General features: G+C 38.1%; 3 pseudogenes; 2 read left to right on the top strand and 1 right to left on the bottom strand.

Moving 5' to 3' along the window:
• Positions 1-1,802: 1,802 nt before the first annotated feature.
• Positions 1,803-2,745, bottom strand: LOC143670306 (PDCD10 and GCKIII kinases-associated protein 1 pseudogene; annotated as a pseudogene).
• A 7,761-nt stretch (positions 2,746-10,506) lies between these two features.
• Positions 10,507-12,017, top strand: LOC143671126 (growth hormone-inducible transmembrane protein-like; annotated as a pseudogene).
• A 606-nt stretch (positions 12,018-12,623) lies between these two features.
• On the top strand, positions 12,624-13,505 carry LOC143671951 (E3 ubiquitin-protein ligase ZNRF2 pseudogene; annotated as a pseudogene).
• The last annotated feature ends 8,195 nt before the right edge of the window (positions 13,506-21,700 follow it).

Below are 21,700 nucleotides of genomic sequence, written 5' to 3'. Positions count from 1 at the left end.
AATTGTGAATAATGCTGCTATGAACATCAGTGTGAAAATGTCTGTTTGTGTCATGGCTTTCAGCCCTTCTAGGTATATATGGAGTAGTGGTATTGCTGGGCATTCTAGTTTGACAGTTGCCAGAGTGTGATATACCAAACACAGAATGACTTTTAAAAAGGGGAATTTATTAAGTTGCAAGTTTGTAATTCTAAGGCCATGAAAATGTCCAAATTAAAGCAAGGCTATGAAAATGTCCAAATAAAGGCGCCAACAAGAGGTTATCTTCACTCGAAAAGGCCGATGAAGTTTGGGGTTTCTCTTTCAGCTAGAAGGGCACATGGCAAGGTCTGCTAGCTTTCTCGGCTGGCATCTTGTTTCATGAAGTTTCCCTAGGGGTGTTTTCCTTCATCTCCAAAGGTCTCTGGCTGTGTGGGCACTAAACCTTTTTCCAAAATGGTTCCCTCTTAAAGGGCTCCTTTAAGAACCCCACCTTGAATGGGTGAAGACACAGCTCCATAGAAACAATCTAATCAAAAGTTACCACTCACAATTGGGTGGGTCACATCTCCATGGGAACAATAAAAAAGGATACCACCCAGCAACATTGAATGAGGATTAAAGAACTCAGCTTTTCTGGATTACACAATAGATTCAAACTGGCACATTCCACCTTTGGACTCCCAAATACATGTTCTTCCCAAATGCAAAATTCATTCATTCCATAACAATATCAGAAAGCCTTAAACCATTTCAGTAACAATACAAATGCAATACAAAGTCAGAAAGAGTAAAAAATCTCATCAAAGTCAGCTACAGGCATGGTCTGTCCTAAGACAAAATTCTCCTCTGACTCTGGACCTGTAAAACTCAGAAGTATTTGCTGCCAACATACAAAGGAAAGACAGTCACAGAATACATATTCCCATTTCCATAGGGAGAAACTGGAAGGAACACAGGGGTCACCAGACCCAAGCAGTTTTTTTATTTTTATTTATTTTTTTACATTTTAATCAGAACCAGACATTTAACAGTGTAAAACACTCCATAGATCACTTCGCTATTCCAGACCTCATGGACTTAAAACCCAAATATGACACAAGTAGTTTTAAGAATTATTTTGGCCAGCCTCTTCAATCTCAAAGGAGATTAAAAAGTAATAATGCAAAAACAACAAAAGCATTAAGGTCAATGTATCTTAATATCACAGCTAAAGACTAACCATTTGTTTATTGGTGACTTCTGCTCCACCCTGAAAGCTGCTGAGCTTAACTCACTGTCAAATGAAATGTTAGTTATTAGTTCCCTGGGTTATTGTCCCCGAAGGTATGCCATGCACTAGGTATACAGTAGGCACTTGCATTGGGATATTTACCTTTTCCATGTAGGTACCAACGTCTGGCTCGAAAAACAAGATAAGGCATTGACAGTCAAGCAATGCTCTGTGATTCTGTGCCATTGAGATTAAGGGTCTGGATCTCAGAGCATTCTAATGAACATCTTTACCGATATTCTCAGGAGCTTGGAGGGTTGGCAAGCAGGTTGTTTAATTTCTAGATGTGCTTTGGACATGGGCACAATACCCCATTCTGATTTTCTATACTAGTGTCCTGAAGGTTAGCCCATCAACAGAGTGATGTGCCAAATATTTAAGAAGCAGTATGGCCCAGATACCGACAGAAGGGATGCTGGATGTAAACACTGGTCAGGCTGCCCAGGTGCATGCTGGTGGAGTGTCAGCCCTGGGTCTAAGGAGCAAACACATCCCGACCTGCTCATAGATGTCCAGGCAGTAGCTTACTTGCTTGCATTACCCACCTACCCTAATATGCCTCATCGACATCTTCTCCCACAGTAGCAGCTTCTAAAGCCACAAGGGCTTCTTCCACTGCTGCATCCTCATCCACTATCTCTCCATTCTGGTCTCCGTGGGAGCCACAGGCAGCCTCCTGCCCATTTCTTGTATCAACCACAGGTGCACCATGAGCAGGACCCAACTCCTTAAAGTAGACACTTAAAACCTCTATCTCACAGCCTCATTTAATGAGTCCCAGCTTCTCTTCATGGAGAAGGGCATGTTCCAGCCATGCTCCCCTGACCTGGGGTGAATTCTCTCCAGGGGCTCATCATCAGCATGGTTCTGGAAAAGACAATCCCTTTCTTCATGAGCAACACTGTCTACTACTGAGCCCCAAAGTTGAGGGTAATCTGGGGCTGGGATCTGAATGATATGGTCTTGAATTTCCACAGCATGGCTTCCTCCCTGGAAGGAACCCTGAAGTTTCCATTTTGGAAGACTAAGGTCTCTTCTAAAGCCAACAGTGCCTGGTCCTGTTTCTTTCCATCAATGAAGGGTTGAGTCGGGTGATTGCCATTTGGAGTACTGCCCAAGGGGCCCTTGTCACCCTGGTGGGGCCTGGGATTCCTGGTGGGCTGCAAAGCAGCAACAGTGTTGATACCATCGACGGCACCACCAGTCCCCTCTGTGCAGGGCCCCCCTCCGTCCCCCTGAGGGTCAGGTCCTTGGGGAGGCCAGCAGGGCACCTGTGGATTAGCTGTCCTGCTTCTGCTCTCAGTTCTCTTCAAGCCCTCATTCTGAAGGTCGTTTTTATGCACCAGGACTTCACTGCTCTGTTGGCCTTTTAGTTTAACAGCATTATCTTCATCTAGCTTGCAACTGTTTACTTCATTGATGTAGCCCGGGGAAGGCACTTGAACTGGATCAAAGATATAGCTTTGAATCATTTTACAGCACCTGCACTCCATTTGGATTGTTGTTTGTTACTATCTGAAGGCAATGCAGCTGCACCTCTCCCAAGCATGGTGATGATGGCCTCCTCTGGTTAGAGGTTCTATCCTCTTTCATCTGGCTGTGTTGTGCTTCCCCAGTGACATTTCTTCTCTCTAATGTCCAAGGTGGTGTAACCTGTGTAGCAGTTAAGGGAGTGGGCTCTGGAGTCACATTTGCATCAGCCTGTTATAAACTGGGTGACCTTGGATAACCTGTTTTACTTCTTTGAAGTTCAGTTTTGCCATCCATTAGACGGGAAAATATTTAACACTTCACTTTGCAGAGTTCTTATGAGGATCACATGATCTAAACATGTGATGGGCCTCACACAGTGTGTCTGGCAAGTAGGAGATTTTTAACAAATGTTGAATGTTCTCACAGTTATGGTCATCAGTGGGTATAATCTTCAATCACTGGATGTGGATCTCTTTTAGACATTGTACATAGATGCATGTGATGGTCTGGTCAAATCCTCCTTGGAACTACGTGGGGCAGGGGCATGTCTCCAACACAGGGTATGCCTCCAGTTTTGGTAATTAATGAACATGTTGTTTTCAGAGTACACAGAGTATGGGGGCATAGGCTGGTTCCACTGGAGCAAGTCATAGAGGAGTTCATATCACAAGATGGTTGGAGAGGGAGAGAAGATTTTAATCCCTGCTGTGGAGGTTGTCCATTAGATTTCTCTATAAGTTTAACTTCTCTTCCTGGGACTGGGTGGCTGCAGTGGTGGCTGCGGAGTTGCGGCACCCATGGCTTCACCTGCCTTGGGCTGCAGCGTGGGGAAAACCCCAAGCAGTTTTGAAAACCTGTAGGGAAAACTCCATTTCAAAGTCTGAGAGTCATTTATCTTCGGAGCTTTAGAAAGTGTCTGTCCTAGAAGCCGGGCAAGATGGTGGCTTAGTGAAGTGTGGAATTTAGTTCAGCCTCCAGAGAAGCTAGTAAACAGCCAGGAACAGTACAAAACAACTGCTGGGGCTATATCAGTGGCCAGACACACAGCATACACAAGTCTGGACAAGCTGGATTGAATGAGACCTACACAGAACTCTCATTAGATAGAAGTGGAACCCTTCTCAGGCTCCAGTACTGCTCCAGGCAAGGACAGAATTAAGCTTGTCTGAGAGACAAAGCAACTAGGCAGGTGAAAGGAGTTAATTCCCTAAAGGGTGTATTTTCCCCAAGAGAAAGGTGCACCCAGCTCAAGTAGAATTTCTCTCTCAAGGAATTCAGGCCCCAGGGACTGGAAAACTGAAGCAATTAATGGCAACCTACAACTTCACCTCTCCCTCAACTATGACCATGGCAGCAGAATCTGCTGAAATTAAAGTCATCACATCACTGGTGGGAAGCAACATGGCAGTCAAGGGTCACATGCTGGGCAGAATAGAAAAAGCAGAGTCCAGAGGCTTTGTAGGAATGTCTGTCAATCTGCTGAGCCTCACCCTCAGGGAAAACTGATGCAGGCTACTCTCTCCTCCTGAGATGTGGGCCAGTCTAGTCTGTGAAAATCTAGCTGTGGTCTATAATATAAGAGGAGACCCTCCTCAAAAAAAAGGGGGGGGGGCTTCATATAACTGAAAAATTCTGATCAGTTATAAAGAACCCATGCTAAAGTCCCGTTCAGGGAATGGTGAGAATAGGGGAAAATTCAACCTCCCCAAGTTGAATTCTTGATATTCTCACAAGCAGTGTGACAACCAAAGCTATAGGCTGAGCCCCCAGTCTTGGGGTTTGTTCATATGAAGCTTACCCCACAAAGGATAGGTCAAGCCTACTTAAAATTAGGCCTAAGAGTCACCCCCAAGACAGCCTCTTTGGTTGCTCAGATGTGGCCTCTCTCTCCTGCCAACACAACAATCAAACTCTCCATCCTCCCCCTCTCTACGTGGAACATGACTCCCAGGAGTGTGGACCTTCCTGGCCATGTGGGGGACAGAAATCCTAGAATGAGCTGAGACTCAGCATCAAGGGATTGAGAAAAGCTTCTTGACCAAAAGGGGGAAGAGTGAAATAAGACAAAGTGTCAATGGCTGAGAGATTCCAAACAGAGTTGAGAGGTTATCCTGGAGGTTATTCTTCCGCATTAAGTAAATATCCCCTTGTTATTCAAGATGTAATGGAGAGGCTGGAGGGAACTGCCTGAAAATGTAGAGCTGTGTTCCAGCAGCCATGTTTCTTGATGATGACTGTATAATGATAAAGCTTTCACAATGTGACTATATGATTGTGAAAACCTTGTGTCTGATGCTCCTTTATCTACTTGTCAACGGATGAGTAGAACATATGGAATAAAAATAAATAATAGGGGGAACAAATGTTAAAATAAATTTAGTTTGAAATGCTAAAAAAAAAAAAAGAACCTATGCTAGATGCTAGAATAAGTTGAACTGAATGCCAAAGAACCAATAGAGAAAAAGCCATCCAGCAAGAAAATCCTAGGTAAAAGAGTGAAAACAACCTCCAGAATAAACTAATTAAGGAAATCAAATGCATAGATGCCAACAGAAGATAACGAGTCATGCTAGGAAAATCGAAGATGTGGCCCAGTCAAAGAAACAAACCTACACTCCAAATAGGCATTGAAATAACTAATTCAGGATGTTCAAACAGACATGGAGAATCTCATCAAAAATCAAATCAACAAGTTGAGGGAGAACATAAAAAAAGACATTGGGTGAACAAAAGAAGAAATAGAATGCTTGAAAAAAAGAACAAATTACAGAACTTATGGGAATGAAAGGCACAGCAGAAAAGATGAAAAAAAAAAACCAATGGAAACCTACAACGATTGATTTGAAGAGGCATAAGAAAGGGTTTGTGAACTAGACATGTGAAATCTGACATACAAAAGAAAATATCAGGAAAAGAATGGACTAGACATGTGAAATCTGACATACAAAAGAAAATATCAGGAAAAGAATGGAAAAATATGAGCAGGATCTCAGGGAATTGAATAACAAGGGGAAGCATGCAAATATACACGTTGTGGGTGTCCCAGAAGAAGAAGAAAAGGGAAAAGGAGGAGAAAGACTAATGGGGGAAATTATCACTGAAAATTTCCCATCTCTTATGAAAGGCATAAAATTACAGATCCAAGAAGTGAAGCATACCTCAAACAGAATAGATCCAAATAGACATACTCCAAGACACTTACTAATCAGACTGTCAGATTTCAAAGAGAAAGAAAGGATTTTGAAAGCAGTAAGAGAAAAGCAATCCATAACATACAAGGGAAGTCTAATAAGACTATGTGTGGATTTCTCAGCAGAAACCATGGAGGTGAGAAGGCAGTGGTATGATATATTTAAAATTCTAAAAGAGAAAAACTGCCACCCAGAATTCTATATCCAGCAAAATTGCCTTCAAAAATGAGGTGGAGATTAAAATGTTTTCAGACAAATAACCACCGAGGGAATTTGTGACCAAGGGACCAGCTCTGCAAGAAATACTAAAGGGAGCACTACAGGCAGATACTAAAAGGAAGGAGAGAGAGGTCTGGAGAAGAGTGTAGAAATGAAGACAATAAGTGAAGATAAAAAGAGAAAAAAATTAGATATGGCATATAAAATATAAAAGGCAAAATAATAGAAGAAAGTACTGCCTTTACAGTAATAACAGTAAATGTAATCAGATTAAACTCTCCAACCAAAAGACATAAACTGGAGGATGGATTAAAAAACAGGACCCATCCATATATTGTCTGCAGGAGACTTATTTTAGGCCCAAGGACAAAAATAGGCTGAAAGTGAAAGGTTGGGAAAAGACATTTTATGCAAACTACAATGAGTAAATAGCAGGAGCAGCTATACTAGTATCTGACAAATTAGACTTCAAATGTAAAACAATTAAAAGAGACAAACAAGGACACTGTATTAATAAAAGGAGCAACTCAACAAGAAGGCATAACAATCATAAATATTTTTGCACTGAGCCAGAGTGCTCCAAAATGCATGAAGCAAACACTGACAACACTGAAGGGGGAAATAGACACCTCTACCATAATTGTTGGAGACTTCATTTCCCTGCTGTCATCAATGGATAGAACATCTAGACAGAGGATCAATAAAGAAACAAAGAAGTTGAATAATACAATGAATGAAGTAGATTTAATAGACATTTACAGAACATTACACCCCAGAACAGCAGGATACACATTTTTCTCATGTGCTCATAGATCATTCTCAAGGATAGACCATATGCTGAATCACAAAGAAAGTCTCAATAAAATTAAAAGGACTGAAATCATACAAAATGCTTTATTGGATCATAAAGGAATGAAATTGGAAATCAATAACAGGCAGAGGGCCAGAAAATTCACAAATTTGTGGAGAATAAACAACACACTCTTAAACAACCAGTGGGTCAAGGAAGAAATTACAATAGAAATCAGTAAATATCTTGAGGCAAATGAAAAGGAAAACACAACATATCAAAAGTTATGGGATGCGTTCCTAATATGACTTATGTGGATAGTTTAACTGAACACCATAAGTACGTGGAACCTTGAGTAGGGCATGAGATTTTGTAGGTTTGTCCAGAGTGATGCCCTGATAAATTCCAGAGTGATTTGAACAGTGAATAAAAAAAGTATTTGCAAAGTCCCCTTGGGGGAATGATGAGGCAGGGGAAAAATTCACCTTCCCCAAGTGGAGAATTCCTGATATTCTCACAAGCAGTGGAGATAACAAAAGCAATAGATTGACCCATCAATCTTGGGGTTTGTTCATATGAAACTTATCCCCACAAAGGATAGGCTAACCCTACTTAAAATTAGGCCCAAGAGTCATCCCCAGAGAACCTCTTTTGTTGCTCAGATGTGGCCTCTCTCTCTCAGCCAACACAACAAGCAAACTCACTGCCCTCCCCCTCTCTACATGGAACATGACTCCCAGGGATGTGGCCCTTCCAGGCAATGTGGAACAGAAATTCTAGAACAAGCTGGGACTCAGCATCCAGGGATTGAGAAAATCTTCTCAACCAAAAGGGGAAAGAGTGAAGTGAGACAAAATGAAGTGTCAGTGGCTGAGAGATTCCAAACAGAGTCAAGAGGTTATCCTGGAGGTTAATCTTATGCATTAAATAGATATCACCTTTTTAGTTAAGGTGTAATGGAGAGGCTGGAGGGAACTGCCTGAAAATGTAGAACTGTGTTTCAGTAGCCATGTTTCTTGAAGATGATTGTATAATGATATAGCTTTCACAATGTGACTATGTGATTGTGAAAACCTTGTGTCTGATGCTCCTTTTATCTATCTTATCAACAGACCAGTAAAATATATGGATTAAAAATAAATAAATAATAGGGGGAACAAATGTTAAAATAAATTTAGTAGATTGAAATACCAGTGATCAATGAAAGGGAGTGATAAGGGGATTAGAAATAATAGGGGAACCAGAGGCTAAAATATATTGGATAGATGAAAATACTAGCAATCAATGAGAGGGAAGGGTAAAGGGTTGGTATGTATGATTTTTTTTCCTGTTTATTTCTTTTTCTGAATTCATGCAAATGTTCTAAGAAGTGATCATGGTGATGAATATACAGTCATGTGATGATAAAAATGTTATGGGATGCAGCAAAGGCAGTGCTAACAGGGAAGCTTATTGCCTTAAATCCTATATTAAAAGAGAAGAAAGTGAAAATCAAGGAATTAACTATTCACTTGGAAGAGCTAGATAAAGTATAGCAAATTGCCCCAAGCAAATAAAAAGAAAGAAACAACAAACATTAGGGCAGAAATAAATGAAATTGAGAACATGAAAACAATCAAGAAAATCAACAAAACCAGACGTTGGTTCTTTGAGACAATCAATAAAATTGATGGATCCTAAGTTAGAATGATAAAAAAAAAGAGGGAAGATTCAAATAAATAAAATCAGAAATAAGAAAAGAGACATAAATGACCACAGATCCTGCAGAAATAAAGGAGTTAATGAGAGGATACTATGAGCAACTTTTTGCTAATAAACTAGACATCATAGATGAAAAGCACAACATCCTAGAGAGGCAAGAATAACCAACATTGACTCAAGAAGAAATAGATGACTTCAACAAACCAATCACAAGTAAAGAGATTGAATTGGTCATCAAGAAGCTTCAAAAAAAGAAAAGGCCAGGGCCAGATGGCTTCATATGTGAATTCTACCAAGCATTCAAAAAAGAATTAGTACCAATCCTGCTCAAACTCTTCAAAAAATTGAAGAGGAGGGAAAGCTACCTAACACATTTCTATGAAGCCAACATCACCCTCCTACCAAAGCCAGGCAACATGCTACAAGAAAAGAAAATTACAGACCAATCTCTCTAATGAATATAGATGCAAAAATCCTTTAAAAAAACACTTGCAAATGGAATCCACAAGCACATTAAAATAAAATAATAATCCGATGACCAAGGGGGATTTATTCCAGGTATGCAAGGATGGGTCAACATAAGAAAATCAATTAATGTAATACACTATATCAACAAATCAAAGCAGGAAAACCATATGATCATCTCAATTGATGCAGGAAGGGCATTTCACAAAATTCAACATCCTTTCCTGTTGAAAACACTTTGAAGGATAGGAATAGAAGGGAAATTCCTCAACATAATAAAGGGAATATATGAAAAACCCACAGCTAACATCATCCTCAATGGGGAAAGACTGAAAGTTTTACCCCTAAGATCAGGAACAAGATAAAGATTCCACTGTCACCATTGTTAATCAATATTGTGCTGGAAGTTTTAGTCAGAGCAATTAGACAATAAAAAGAAAAAAAAAGTCATCCAAATTGGAAAGGAAGAAGTAAAACTCGCACTGTTTGCAGATGAAATAATATTATATTTTGAAACCCCCCCCAAATCCACAACAAAGTGGTAAAAAAAAAAAAAAGAGGTAATAAAAGAGTACAGAAAAGTAGCAGGCTACGAGATCAAGACCCAAAAGTCAGTAGTGTTTCTATACATTAATAATGAACAATCTGAGATGGAAGTCAAGAAAAAATTACATTTACAATAGCAACCAAAAGAATGAAATATTTAGGAATAAATTTAAATAAGGATATACACAGAAAACTACAAGAAATTGCTAAAAGAAATTACTGAAGATGTAAATAAATGGAAGGGTCTACCACGTTCATAGATTGGAAGACTAAACATAGTTAAGATGTCAATTCTACCCAAATTGATTTATAGATTCAATGCAATACCTATTAAAATCCCAAAAACTTACTTTGCAGGAAATCCAATAACCAAATTTATTTGGAAGGGCAGGCAGGGTACCCTAAATAGCTAAGAAAAATGAGAAAGAAAAATGAATTGGGAGGTCTCACAATACCTGACTTTAAAGCCTATTACAAAGCTACATTGGTCAAAACAGCATGGACTGGCATAAAGATAAATATACTGGCCAGTGGAATTGATAGAGTGCTCAAAAATAGACCTTCTCATCTATGGACAATTGGTCTTTGATAAGACAGTCAAGCCAACTCACCTGGGACAGGAACAGCTTCTTCAATAAATAGTGCTTGGAGAATTGGATATCCATATGCAAACGAATGGAAGAAGATCCATATCTTGCACCTTATACAAAAATTAACTCAAAATGGATCAAAGGAATAAGTGTTAGGCAGAAGATTAGGGAAGGTTGAGCTGTGGTGCATTTCAGCGGCCTGGAAGGAGAAGGCACGGTGGAGGTGACCAAGTACTGAGCATCTCGAGATCAGCTTGGTAAACCTGTTGCACCATCATCATGCTAGTAGCAAGGTTTGCATGTCTCTGGACACTGCCTTCCAGGGTTTTCCACCCAGTTTTCACCAATACCTCCCCTGATCTGAGGAATTCCATCACAAAGAATCAATGGCTCTTAACAACTAGCAAGGAGAATGCCCACAGGATAAGAATTGGGATCTGGCATGGGAAAACTGGCCAAGAACTAAAAGATGCACCATTGGAGCCATCAATAGAAAAAAATACTTAAAAATGATCAGATGGGAAGATGGTTTGTTGCTGGATAGGCTGCTATTGGTCTTGGAGCATTGGAAATACGTCCTGGGAATGTCTCGTGAGATTGGAGCTATTGAAAAGGCTGTAATTTGGCCTTGGTATGTGAAGGATAGAATTCATTCTACTTACATGTACTTAGCAGGAAGTATTGGTTTAACAGCTTTGTCTGCTTTGGCAGTGAGCAGCTCTCCTGTTCTCATGAAGTTCATGATGAGAGGCTCTTGGTTTACAATTGGTGGTACAACCTTTGTAACTATGATTGGAGCTGAAATGCTGGTATGATCTATACCCTATGTTCTAGTTTGCTAGCTGCCAGAATGCAACACACTAGAGACAGATTGGCTTTTAATAAAGTGGATTTATTTCATTAGTTCTTTAGAGGAAAGGCAGCTAACTTCTAACTGAGGTTCTTTTTTATGTGGGAAGGCACAGGGTGACCTCTGCGGGCATTCTCTCCAGGCCTCTGGGTTCCAACAACTTTCCCCGGGATGATTTCTTTCTGCATCTCCAAAGGCCTGGGCTGAGCTGCAAGTGCTGAGATGAGGTATGCTGAGCTGCGTGGGCCATGCTACATTGAGCTCTCTCATTTAAGCACCAGCCAATGAAATCAAACATCATTAATTACAGCAGACACACCTCTTAGCTGACTGCAGATATGATGAGCAACAGATGAGGTTCACGTACCATTGGCTCATGTCCACAGCAACAGAACTAGGTACCTTCACCTGGCCAAGTTGACAACTGAATCTAACTACCACACCCTATGACCAGAGCCCTGGCCCAAAGTATCTTGTTTGGTTGCTACATTCTGATGTGATGGGTGCTGTGGTGCCTCCTCTAGCAATACTTGGGGGCCCTCTTCTCATCAGAGCTACTTGGTATACAGCTAGTATTGTGGTCAGCCTTTCCATTGTGGCCATATATGTTCCCAGTTAGAAGTTTATGAACATGGGTGCACCACTGAAAGTGGGCCTAGGTCTTGTCTTTGTGTCCTCACTGGGATCTATGTTTCTTCCACCCACCACAGTGGCTGGTGCTACCTTGTACTCAGTGGCAATTTATGGTGGAGTGGTTCTTTTCAGCATGTTCTTCCTGTATGACACCCAGAAAGTGATCAGGCATGCAGAAATAGCACCATTATATGGAGGTCAAATATATGATCCCATCAATTCAATGATTGATACCTACGTGAATACGTTAAATATATTTATGTGAGAGGCCAGTATGCTAGCAACTGGAGGTAACAGAAAGAAATGAAGGCACATATCATTTGGCTTCTCTAATATTTCAGATATCTTGCTTGTTTAATAGGGGCAGATATTCATTAAATAGTTTCTACAAGCAGCTTTTGTTGTAGTTTATAAGATAAGAGCATGCCACCATGTTAAAAATGTTCCAGTATAATGGTCTCTTTTTCTTCTAGAAAATAAATTCAGTAGTTCTCTTCCAAACAAGCAAAAAAAAAAAAAAAAAAAAAAAATCAAAGACCTAAACATTAGAGCTAAGAGGATAAAACTTTTAGAAGAAAACGTAGGGAAATATCTCATAAGAATTGTAATAGGAGGTGGGTTCCTAGATCTTATGCCCACAGGATGAGCATTGAAGAAATAAATAGATAAATGGGAACTCCTCAAAATAAACACTTTTGTGCATTAAAGAACTTTGTCAAGAAACTAAAAAGGCAGCCTATGCAATGAGAGAGAGTATTTGGAAACCACATGTCAGATAAGGGTTTAGTATTTAGAATATATAATGAGATTTTTCAACTCAACAACAAAAAAGACAAAGAACTCAATCAAAAAATGGGCAAAAGACATGAACAGTTCTCAGAAGAGGAAATACAGATGGTTAGAAGGCACATGAAAGGCGCACCAGCCTAGCGCCTCGGGCGGCGCCACGGCGGCCTCGTTGGCCCAACGCAGCCGCTCCCTTGGCGGGGCCGTGGGGACCGTGGCGTCAGGGGCCCGCGCCGCACAGCCCTCCTTCAGCATCCCCAGCAGTAGCAGCGGCTCGTATGGCTCGCAGGACTCGGTCCACAGCAGCCCCGAGGACGGCGGCGGCAGAGACCAGCCGGCGGGCGGAGGCGCTGGCGGGCGGAGGCTCCGGCGGGCCGTGCCTGGTTATGGCTCCTTACCTGCTCACCTCTCGCCGCACATGGTTGGAGGATTTAAGTGCGCTGTATGCTCAAAATTTGTATCCTCAGATGAAATGGACTTGCATCTTGTCATGTGTTTAACAAAGCCAAGAATAACCTATAATGAGGATGTACTGAGTAAAGATGCTGGGGAATGTGCAATATGCCTTGAAGAATTGCAGCAAGGAGATACTATATAGCACGACTGCCTTGTTTATGCATATATCATAAAGGCTGCATAGATGAATGGTTTGAAGTAAATAGATCTTGCCCTGAGTACCCTTCAGATTAAGCATCAGATTCCTGTATTATAGGTTTTCTTATGTATTCAAGATGCTTGAAAAACCTAGAGGATATGAACATCTGTCTCTGGAAAAATAAAAATAAAAACACAGGTGTACTCAGCCAGAAATCTGAGTTCTGTGAGACTCGGTATTACAAGAGATGGACAATCATACAGGAAAAAAAAAAAAAAGAAATCCTGCTGAAGAGGACAATTACCACAGCACTTAGTGTACCAAACATGCCCATAAAGGACACTCAGGGATTTTGAAAATGCTGCACATCCCTTAATAGTCATCTACATAGGTAATATTGATAAACATTTTATATTCAGGTGCCAAAGTTAACTTGATTTAAAAGTTGATTTACTTTGTATTAAGTTCTCTAGAGCTGCGCAACTAGTTGTGTTTTGATTTTTTTTTCTTCTTTTTTTTAGTTTGGGGTCTCTTATTTTCCCCAGCATATTATTTCTACATTCATTTATTCTTAAATTGAAAATCACATAATTTATTTCTTATAAATTAAAATCTTAAATGTGAAACTAAGAAGTGTAATCAAGCAGTAAAGCATTCTCTGAATGTAGACCATGATCTCAAGTTCTTCCATATTTCCCCCAAGAATGGAAAATAGACTCCTACATAGGAAAGCTAAAATATATTAATATTTTTCAAGGGTTTAACATGATCAGAATGCAGCCCAAACAGTAAATCAAGTTATATAATTATATTTTCATAAATTGAATCTAGGATTGTCTTCTGAATTGCAATTTATTAAATACATTGTTTCTTCTTAAATAAAACTGCTCAGCAATTAATCATCAGTAAATCATCTTGCAGCTATGCAACTTTTAAAAATATATGAATTACTGATTTTACGTGCTGCCAGCTAAGATAATGTAGTTTTAACGGGTATTTTTTGTTTATTTTCATAAGATTATTTTATTGTGCTTTGCATCTTCAGGCAGTTTTTTCCACACTTGGGCAAAATGTTTAGGAGGGTCCAAACTTAACTTATGAAAAGGGTAAAATAAAATTTTCTGGAATGGAACTTGGGATAATTTGAGGGACATTTTATATACTTTTAAAAATCAGAATTTAATTGGGGTGCCAGATTTATAGCAATTTGCATCTTTACTTTTCCAGATAATCTGGAGGCTAGCATTTGATAAATGATTTTTTAAGCAAATATGAAGAATTTTAAATTTATTAATGTGTTATTAACTGTAATTAAAATGTTATTCTATAGGAACTGCTAAATTCAGCCTTGTGTAGAAAAAAATGTATTAAGCAAAATTATGTGAATAAATATTCCTGCAGTGTACATCTGAATGGTTGAAAAAAGAAAAAAAAAAACTGGAAGAGAACTCCAGGGCTACAATATTAGATGTTTTTTTTTTTTTAAATATCGGAAATACTGATACATAGATTTTGTGTTTTCAACATAAGGGAAAATGTTATCAGTGAATATTTTAGGGAGTGCACTTTACTTGGTGCAATTGAAAGTTGCACAGTGCTGTTTCCTTAAAGTTTCCTTTACTCTTATATATTTAAATATTTACTTTTCTATTTAATGCTGCAACTCTTATTCTTAATTCTCTGATTCTCCCTTTTCCTCCCACTTTATTGTTTCTGTTTCATATTTTTTAAAAGGCAAGTATAGGAACAACTGCTGCTACCCAGAAAAATTCGTGTATTTGAATCTATTAAGAGTTTTCAATTGCTTTCTGTGTAGTTCTAGACCAGATAACATTTTCACTAAAGTTATGCTGTGAAATGCCTTTTGTTATGCTGCAATTGACAGAAGAATACAAAACCTCCATCGTGATAGCTGATGGCACAGTTTCATAGGTGCTTTTTGGACCAGTTATGGAAAATACTCTTCCCTCAAGGAAAAATACTCTTCCCTCAATTTTTTCTGTTACCATGAAATCTTAATATGAATCCATTTTACTTAGTGTTTTCAATTTTGTAAACTTGCATCCCCAAAGAAAAACCTCTTATAATGTGAATTATCCATTTGTTTTCTACTACTGATGTATTTGTTGTGATAAAATTTATTTTGTTGTCTTCCCTTCTAAAAGGAAGAGAATTACTAGAACTGTGGTAGTTAATTGCTTATATTCTGGAAGTTGCTTTTCTGATGTGTTTACTTATTAGCGTTACTAATGTGTTGGCTTAAGTTCACTTCTTTTTTATCATGTAACATACTCTCACAAATCTTATTAACTAGCCTCTTTTTATCACAAGGTTCTGCACATCAGCTGATACAATAGACGCGCCTGTGGTTTTTAAAGAAAGTTCAGTGTTGTCAGTGTCAAGTGCTCCTTGATTTATTATATTTGTCTAGAATAGCATTAACTTGAATCTATTTATAGTGATCCCTTTTTGATTAAAATTTATGAAAGTTAGCTTTTTACTTTAAGTTCAGTTTCCTTCAGTGACTTCCTAAAAAGAATAATTTAGAAATTGGAAGAAGTTTTTAAAAAGCCCAGATGCTCCAATTTTAATTTGAAATTAAAGTTGTTATTCTAGAAAAATTATAAGTAATATTCTATATAGTGTCACATAAAATATTTGTAAATCTATATGTGAACACTGAATAGTGTAAGTAGGATATAAACTCACATTAGATGTTGAAAGGCTTAGCTGAAGGTACTGACAACTGAATATTAGGGAGACAAAATATAAATTGAAAGCTTGGGTTGTTATCAAGTTGGCTATAGCTTTCTAGGACCTTTGTAAATACTCGGTTTACAAATAAGATCACACCTGCATATATAGAAAGCAATATGTTCTGAGATTTCACTTCAGTGCCACTCTTTGTCCATAATAAATAGAATGATTGCCAATTTTGACTCCTTATCTTACTTTGATCTGGCTTTTTTTTTTTTTTTGCCAGAATGTTTACGAGAAGGTAAAACTGTTCTGTCTTACTTTGAATCTTTGTCAGAAAAATAGACTTAAGCATAGTTTTAATATATGTTGTTTAGATCTGGTTATAAATAAGTTCCTAGATTGTGTTTTAGGAGCAGTGCTTGTGATTAAAATATAAATGATGATTTCTATTACTGATTTTTTTGTGATAGCCTAAACATTTAAAAAGTCATGTTACTAATTGTTGTATAATATAGGTATTGATTTCTTAGTGCAGCTGTTAAATTTCTTTTAAATGTTATGCAGTCATTTCAGTTTTTACCCATAGATACTTTGTTAGAATATAGCACCCAAAAATCCTGTGGATCACCCTTAGCGTATCTGCAGTATCAGTTCGAAACTATTTCAAGTTTAAGTCAGTTAATGAAAATGCCAGATACCTTTTCAAGGGTTCACAACTATGTTTCTAAGTTTGGGTATAATGACATTTAAGAGCAATCATTTATATTAATATAGTTAGACATGGGAATATTCCTTTAAAAAAAAGATTGCAAATTAACTAATTTTTACTTTACTGACTTGGAAAGTGAAAGAATGGAGATCCCCTAATAATGAGCTACATTTGAACAAAGCACATGACCATTTTTGAAAATTCCAGAACAATGAAATTATCTAATTGACATCCGCACTGCATTGATAAAATACACAGATCGTTGTACTCTTTCATAGAGAAAGTTTCTGTTTAAATCACATTATTGGGAACTATGTAAAAGTACATAAAGATAAATGGTATTAAGTATGAGTACAGTTTTTTAGTTGATAGAAGTCTTGCAGTTCATTGAGCCATTTTCTTGCAGTTTGATTTATGTTAAGAAGAACTCAATAAATCTTGACAATGGGTGGTTGTATGTGGTGTCTTATTCTTGTACAGATATTTTCTTAATTTAAAAAAGTTCTAGCATGCCAAAAAAAAAAAAAGGCACATGAAAGATGAGTTGAAGGTTCAAATTTGCAACTTAAATGCTGCGTGAAAGATATAAATGTTTCTATGTGTGCCCTGAAAGAAAATCTTATTTCCTGTGGCCAGAGACTTGAGATCTCATAACTGGACCCAGAGCCTCACTGTGCATGTAGTAGATTTACAACATAAAATAAAGTCTCAACCTTACAGTGTTTATGTGTTAAAGTAAAGGCTTTGATTGGAAAAGAATGAGATCATAAAAACTGGGATAGGAAAATATGGGTTGATAATGATGGCAGTGGAGATCTTGTGACCTTGGATTCTGCCGAGTCTTTGCTAGACAAACCTCTGATTGTCTGCTCTGAGGGAATAGCTCCCCCATCTTAAGCCTGCCCTTTGAAGACAGTGTACCCTGAAGAGACTTCCATACAACCTCCACCTAAAGAGATTAACACTTCAGTGCCTGCTAAACTTGTAAGCACCTCCCCTGGCAAAACAGCCCTCACTCTTTTGCCTGGAGAGAGTAATCCTGTTTCACCTGAGGGAACTGCAACTGAATGCCATGAGGTAACTGGCTTGAAGGACACTTTAAATACTTTTTGTGACCCACCCCACCACCCCTCTTTTTCTTTAAGACTATAACTAGATTAAAGTCCCAAAAGGCCTGAAAGGTAAGGTACAAAGCATGAGGACTTACACTACACTTCAAAAGAACTACATGAGTTTTCTAATTTAAACAGAGAGAAATCAGGGGATTATGTGTAGGAATGCATATTAAGGGTGTAGGATAATGGTGGAAGGAATATAAAGTTGGATAAGGCTGAATTTATTGATATGGGCACACTAAGCAGATTCTACATTCAGTGTTGTAGCTTGAGGGGTTAGAAATGACATTAACAGGTTGTTTGAGTGGTAGGCTGAAACATGGATCTAAAAGTGGCTGACACTCCCCCCTACCTAGGATATGACATCCAGGGGTGAAAGGCTCCCTGGCAGCATGGGAGATGACTCCCAGAGATAGGCCTGGCTCTGGTACCATGGGATCAACAATGCCATCCTGACCAAAATGGGGAAAAGAAGTGTAACAAATAAGGTATTAGTGGCTGAGAGAGTTCAAATTGATTCGAGAGGTTACTCTGGAGGTCACTGTTATGCAAGCTTCAGTTGAACATTGCTACCTAGCATATCTTGCCAAACCCCAGCCAAAACCATTCCTGCCAATCCTAAAGAACACCTAGGGCATTATGAAAGATTCCACAAAGGTTCCATGCACTAGGGTAACTTTCCAGAAACCTACAATCTCCAGATAGGTCCTTGGACCAGATAAATCCTGAAATGCAGAGGGGCTAGCTTCTCCAGAACATGAACTAGTTCCATTCCCCTATCCCATATTATCAACAGCTCCTTCCAACATGAAAAAGCTACAATTGGCATAACCCAAATACCATTAAAGTGTGGGAGAAAGACCAAAGGTGATGGTGGAGTTATATAGAGAAGGTAAGGTTTAGCAAATGAGTATGACTGCTGAATCATTATATTGATACTTCTTTTAGTTTCCAGTGTCTTAGAGCAGCTAGAAGTAAAAACCTAAAATGGTGGAATTGTAACCCATACCAAACTCTGAAATCTGTTCTACAACTAATTGTTGCCATGCTTTGAAATTTATTGCTTGTTTGTATACATGTTATTTTTCACAAAAATGAAAAAATCAACTGTGATGATAAATCCACAGCTATATGATGATATTATGAACCATTGATTGTGCATTTTTCTTTTCTTTTCTTTTTTTGAATGGGCAGGCACTGGGAATCGAACCCAGGTCTCCGGCATGGCAGGTGAGAACTCTGCGTGCTGAGCCACCATGGCCCACCCAATTGTACACTTTTTTTTATTATTAATTAAAAAAAGAATTAACAAAACAATTAGAAATCATTCCATTCTACATGTACAATCAGTAATTCTTAATAACATCACATAGTTGCATATTCATCATTTCTTAGTACATTTGCATCGATTTAGAAAAAGAAATAAAAAGACAACAGAATAAGAATTAAAACATTAATAGAAAGAAAAAAAAAACAAAAAAAAACCTATACCTCACATGCAGCTTCATTCAGTGTTTTAACATAATTGCATTACAATTGGGTAGTATTGTGCTGTCCATTTCTGAGTTTTTATATCCAGTCCCGTTGTACAGTCTGTATCCCTTCAGCTCCAATTACCCCTTCTCTTTTTTTTTTTTTTAATTAACGGAAAAAAAGAAATTAACCCAACATTTAGAAATCATACCATTCTACATATGCAATCAGTAATTCTTAACATCATCACATAGATGCATGATCATCATTTCTTAGTACATTTGCATCGGTTTAGAAAAACTAGCAACATAACCGAAAAAGATATAGAATGTTAATATAGAGACAAAAAAAAAAAGTAATAATAGTAAAGTCAAAACAAAACAAAACAAAACAAAAACCTATAGCTCAGATGCAGCTTCATTCAGTGTTTTAACAAGATTACTTTACAATTAGGTATTATTGTGCTGTCCATTTTTGAGTTTTTGTATCTAGTCCTGTTGCACAGTCTGTATCCCTTCAACTCCAATTGCCCATTATCTTACCCTGTTTCTACCTCCTGCTGGACTTTGTTACCAATGACATATTCCAAATTTATTCTCGAATGTCTGTTCACATCAGTGGGACCATACAGTATTTGTCCTTTAGTTTTTGGCTAGACTCACTCAGCATAATGTTCTCTAGGTCCATCCATGTTATTACATGCTTCATAAGTTTATCCTGTCTTAAAGCTGCATAGTATTCCATCGTATGTATATACCACAGTTTGTTTAGCCACTCTTCTGTTGATGGAGATTTCGGCTGTTTCCATCTCTTTGCAACTGTAAATAACGCTGCTATAAACATTGGTGTGCAAATGTCCGTTTGAGTTTTTGCCCTTAATTCCTTTGAGTAGATTCCCAGCAATGGTATTGCTGGGTCGTATGGCAATTCTATATTCAGCTTTTTGAGGAGCCGCCAAACTGCCTTCCACAGTGGTTGCACCATTTGACATTCCCACCAACAGTGGATAAGTGTGCCTCTTTCTCCACATCCTCTCCAGCACTTGTCATTTTCTGTTTTGTTGATAATGGCCATTCTGGTGGGTGTGAGATGATATCTCATTGTGGTTTTGATTTGCATTTCTCTAATGGCCAGGGACATTGAGCATCTCTTCATGTGCCTTTTGGCCATTTGTATTTCCTCTTCTGAGAGGTGTCTGTTCAAGTCTTTTTCCCATTTTGTAATTGGGTTGGCTGTCTTTTTGTTGTTGAGTTGGACAATCTCTTTATAAATTCTGGATACTAGACCTTTATCTGATATGTCGTTTCCAAATATTGTCTCCCATTGTGTAGGCTGTCTTTCTACTTTCTTGATGAAGTTCTTTGATGCACAAAAGTGTTTAATTTTGAGGAGCTCCCATTTATTTATTTCCTTCTTCAGTGTTCTTGCTTTAGGTTTAAGGTCCATAAAACCGCCTCCAGTTGTAAGATCCATAAGATATCTCCCAACATTTTCCTCTAACTGTTTTATGGTCTTAGACCTAATGTTTAGATCTTTGATCCATTTCGAGTTAACTTTTGTATAGGGTGTGAGAGATGGGTCTTCTTTCATTCTTCCAATTGTACACTTTTGATGATTACATGATATGTGAATATATAGTATATATCAATTAAAAATAAATAATTTAAAAATTGGCTGCCATAGATATCCCTGTTTTGCTTATGGTGTATTGGAGTGGCTAGAGGGAAGCACCTGTGTTCCAGTAGCCTTGACTCTTGAAAATGATTGGATAATGATATAACTTTTACAATATGACTGTGTGATTGTGAAAACCTTGTGTCTGGTGCACCTTTTATCTTGAGTATGGATAGATGAGTAAAAAATATGGATAAAAAATAAATAAATAATAGAGGGAACAAAGGTTAAAATAAATTGGGTAGATGGAAATACTAGTGGTCAATGAGAGGGAGGCGTAAGGGGTATGGAATGTATGAGCTGTTTCTTTTTTCATTTTTATTTCTTTTTTCTGGAGTGATGTAAATGTTCAAAAAAATGATTATGGTGATGAATGCACAGCTATGTGATGATATTGTGAGCCACTGACTGTATACCATGTATTAAATATTTGTATGTTAAGATTGTACATTGTCTTATCAATAAAAATATATTTTTAAAATAGAGGGTCTCTGGGGATGACTCTCAGACATAATCATATGTAGGCTTAACTTCTCCTTTGCAAGAATAAGCTTCATAAGAGCCTGTGGCATCAAATTGGCAGTCCCCAGTGTTTGCAGAATATCAGATCTTCCCCAGGTGGGGAACTTTAATATTTACATGTTTAAGCCTAGTCCCTCAAGGGGACTTTGCAAATACTTTCAAATTTTCTCCCCAGCTTACTCTGGGATATATCAGGGTATGACACCAACCTATACAAACCTACAATATCTTACTGCCTATTCATGGTTCCATGTAATTATGATGTTGAAATAAGCTGATCATATAAGTTAAATTATATAGTATGCTACCAAAAATATAAATTTTACATAAATAAATATCCCTTTCTTTTGCCTCACACAGAAGTTGAATTTTTAAAATACAGTCAATATCATCCTTTATCCTTTAGTCTTATTACC

Source organism: Tamandua tetradactyla, chromosome X (assembly GCF_023851605.1).
Source record: "Tamandua tetradactyla isolate mTamTet1 chromosome X, mTamTet1.pri, whole genome shotgun sequence".
In the NCBI taxonomy this organism is placed as follows: Eukaryota; Metazoa; Chordata; class Mammalia; order Pilosa; family Myrmecophagidae; genus Tamandua; species Tamandua tetradactyla.
Note: the sequence above shows the minus strand (reverse complement) of the source record. Positions and strands in the feature narration are given on the sequence as shown.